Below are 4,402 nucleotides of genomic sequence, written 5' to 3' on the forward strand. Positions count from 1 at the left end.
AAAAAAAATTGAATACAAGATTCTGGCTCTCTACTGAGATGTATTTGTAGATGAGTCAACAGCTTTTTATGGTAGCCCCTTAGTAGGTGTAATTAAGACACTGATCCTAACAAACAAAGCCCAATACCTATGAAGTACATATGTGAATGCAACAGAAATTTACAATATATGAACTTACTGGATTGCAAATTGTGCTCCTGTAATGCTCAAAATATAAAATTGAGTTGGAAAGCACTACTGTTAGAGGCTTAAGTCTTTGGGAGAAAAAGAAAGCCCAGTAGTCAAATAAATTGAACAGTGTAAGCTATGCTTTAATAGGGTTTACATACAGCAGAGGTGCAAGTGTGTGTTTTCCTTAGGTTGGCCAGGAAAGGCTCCTACAGCACACTGAGTCTTACAAGCTGCACAGGAGACCCTCTGGGGAGGAAGTGGCACAGATGGGGTGTGAAGGCAAGGGCGCCGCTGTGACATGGAAGAAGCTGAGCTGCTCAATGCATCCTGTGCACTAAGGACTACAAAACCTGCTTTCCACGTTCTTACTGAAGTCCTCCACCCTCACAGGAAAGTCTCATCAGTTTTATTACTGAAATTTCTACCATACATCTTTTGTCAGTTTTACTGTTTACACAACCACATAAAATCACTGACTCTAATTGAATTAAAGATTTCAGTATCAGCTGGGTGTGGGAGCCACACCTGTCAATGCAAGTACTTGGGAAACTGAGGCAGGAGGATCAACTCAAGTTCAAGGCTGGCCTGGACCAGAGTTCAAGGTCAGTCTCGACTACAGACACCGCACTGGTTGATACACTGAGAAGTTTAAAAGTTTACTTGACTCAGCAGGGAGCTAGGTTCTTACTTTGTAAACATCCTCATCCTGTGCAAGAGGGCAGGGACACTGTGTGAGTTCTACACCACACCCCAGGGGAAGCTTGCTTATAACGTGAGGGAAGAGAGGCTTGCTAGAAGCCACAGCAGCTGCCCCTCCCTTTGCTCTCTGCCATGTGCTACTCTGTCTTGGGGCCAGCCAAGTAGGGACTGAAACCTCCACTAACTGTGAGTTAAATAAACCTTTCTTTCCTTCATTTAGGATGTCAGGTATTTCGTCCCAACAATGAGTGAAAAGTAACCAAGATAGGGACCTCGAACAAGCAAAAAAAATGCAACATCATCCTTTAAATATGATTCAGGACAATTTGCATGACAAAGGATTTTAATCTAAAAGCAGCAACTGTTCAGTGGGCTGAGCACCAGGCTAGAATCCTATTATGGCTACTCACATAACCATGACACTGATCTAGGGCACTCAGCTGTCGGGAATCTGAGTACCTCACACCTTTCAAAGCTTAATGACGCGTGCCTGAACTCGACCTCAGGATGGTCTGATTCCAAAGTCTTATAATATCCACTGTCGACAGAGTCCTCCCAAAAGCACACTGTTGAGGTTCTCTGCATAAGAATAATTATCTCAAATACCTTTTGAAGCATGTGTTTACAGCTAAGAAGTATGGAGAAAAGCTGCTCTTACAGATACATTAGAGAAACACACAAGTCAGGGCTTAAAGGTCAAAATGAGTACCTCACATATGGAGGCACGAGGCTCCTCAGGTGTTCCCGCTTCTTGTGTTACACGGAAGACTTGAAGACACAAAGGCAGGCCTGTCTGACGCAAGATCTTTCATACTGTTTTTTGGCGGAACCGGGGACTGAACTCAGGCCCTTGTGCTTGCCAGGGAAGCGCTTATTCCACTGAGCCATCTCCCCAGCCCCACATTAAGATCTTTCAGAGCAAAAATTTGAACTGACAAAACTGGAAAGATTAGAAACTGAATTCCTGTACCTCAAAATGTTGGCTTTTTGTTTTTGTGGTACCGGGGATTGAACTCAGGAACTTGTGCTTACCAGGCAAGCACTTATTCTACTGAGCTATCTCCTCAGCCCCCAAAATGTTACAGGAATGTGCTGAGAAAGATCCAAGCTTCATTTCTGAAATCATGTACTGTATTTTTTTATTGATGTATAGTTGAGAGACAAAGGCATTCCCCCCCAAGTATTTAAATCAAGATATATTTTGGGGAGGGTACTAGGAATCATATTCAGGACCTCATTCTTGCCAGGTAGGTCCTAAGCCACTGAGCTAAATCCCCAGCCAAGAGTACATGTTTCCTAAGACTAGCCTTTTCTAGATAAACTACCGTGAACATGTCCACATACATGGGTACATGTGCTAAATATAGCACACCAAATAAGTATGTACACAGCTTTTACATCAAGGTAACCTGCTTCATCAGAGGGGCACATTAATATCACAGGTAGGAACCTAGGCAGACTAACCTAATTTAATTTCATGATTTTAAATGATTTAAGTGATGAAGTGCTGATGGTTTAATGACTGTGATATACAGTGATGTGACTCTGTAAATCATACTTATACATAAAAATTAATCATAGTATTCATTATACAAACAGTAAGCAAAAGAAAATTTATGACAAAACTGAATTCTTGAAATGCCCCTTGATACAACAGATTACAAATTGTATTAATGAAAAATATTTAAATATGGCTAGCTTTTTTATGTATTTAGTACAGGGTCTATAGGTCTCACTACACAGATTGGACTTGTAGTGATCCTCTTGCTTTCAGCCTCCCAAGTGCTGGGATTACAGCTGTGTGCCACCATGCCTAGTCTCAATGCCGTCTCAGCGTGCCCCAGGGGCAGGGTTGGCATGGCAAGCCCAGTCCTGCATCTGCCTAAGCAGGTGTTTTAATCTTCTGAGCTATCTGGCTGGCTCTATACCTGTATCTTTTTTGAGGCAGAAACTGCAAGATGATCTCAAAATGTATTTCAGGGATGCCTACCTCGTGCTTATGCTGCAACCCTCAGGCCATCCAAGATTATCATCAGTGCCTCAATTTGAAACATGAAGACAAACAACTCTCATACAAAATATGAAGAGTTCCCAAGAGAAAATAATTACATCATCACACAAAGTCTTTAGAACATTATATTTCATAAAAGACAATGATAAAAAAGTACAAACATTTCCATGAGAAGCAAAAGAAAAAATGAGAATACAAGAAATTACTAGCATTTATTTCAGTGCATTTATGTAGAAGCCTTTCTTAATAAAATAATCTTGAGTACACTTCCTTTCTCTGATAAACACTACAACCATTTTAGTTCTCAGCCAGCATACTTACAAATCCAAGACAATAAATCTAGAGGTCTACTGGCCTGAAAATCACACAGAGAAACATAACAGAACAAGCAAGGCCAAATAAAATGACAAAAAAATTGTCTTGGCAGCAGCCAAAAAGAAAATACTGTATTAGATATATTTGTCCATTTTGCATTAAAATGGATATCAGTGTTATGTCTAATAGTGTAAGTTTTTAAGATATAATTTTATATTTCTGTATTATAAATAAGGTTTTCCTACTGAACACCTTTTTGCAAAATATAATCAGAAATTTAGATTTTTAAAAAACATCCTCATTGAACCCTAGTTTGGACGAAGTAAATGACTATCTTATTGTGAATGAGACATGATGTCACAACGAATGCACGTACACAGTCCCTCTTCTTGTCTACAAGCAGGCTCTTTAATCATTACTTCTTTCTTAAGTTGAAAGACACGAATGTTCCCATTGGTATGGCAGGAACTTCTTGACCTACATCCACATAGATAATCGACTTGAAGACTAAGGAGTACAATAGATACCTCAACAGAGGATGAATTCATAATTACAGAAAGATTTCACCTTCTTGACTTGATGTGTTTAGAGATGAAGTAAGAGTTTTAAATAGACATGCCCAGCATTGCACATGATACAGGAGGTGATCGACAGACATTAATAAATCCACTAAATTTACTATAAGACTCTCTGCAGTTGAAATGTATTTGTTAATATTCAGGGAATAGATTGTCATTCAACTGGGAAAATGCTGTCATTTACAGAAACATGTAAGTGTTTCCATTTATGACCAAAATAATTTTAGGTCTGTACTTAAAAAAAAAAAAAAAACCAGCAAACTGGTGTGGTGGTTTCCACAGGATAACATACCATAGTCAAAAACTGCAAAAATGCAAGATACTTACATTCTACTCCTAAAATAATAAGGCAGATACTAGTAGTACTGAGTTCTTTTGAAACAGTGAAGTATACATCAAGATAAGAACATTCCAAACGTGGATAAGTCATTAAAATAAGAAACGTTTTGATACCCTAGGAAGACTCAGAAACCTTTCCCCCACACCCCACAATTTAATATTCTTGGGTAATGCTCTCATCCTTCTAATATCTTGCTAGCGATCAACAAATATTACCCTTCTACTCTGACTTCATCGAATTGAACTATGTTGGCTGTGAGACAAAACGAACAGATACACAAATTAAATA

This window comes from Octodon degus, unplaced genomic scaffold, assembly GCF_000260255.1.
Source record: "Octodon degus isolate 3935 unplaced genomic scaffold, OctDeg1.0 scaffold00003, whole genome shotgun sequence".
Classification (NCBI taxonomy): Eukaryota; Metazoa; Chordata; class Mammalia; order Rodentia; family Octodontidae; genus Octodon; species Octodon degus.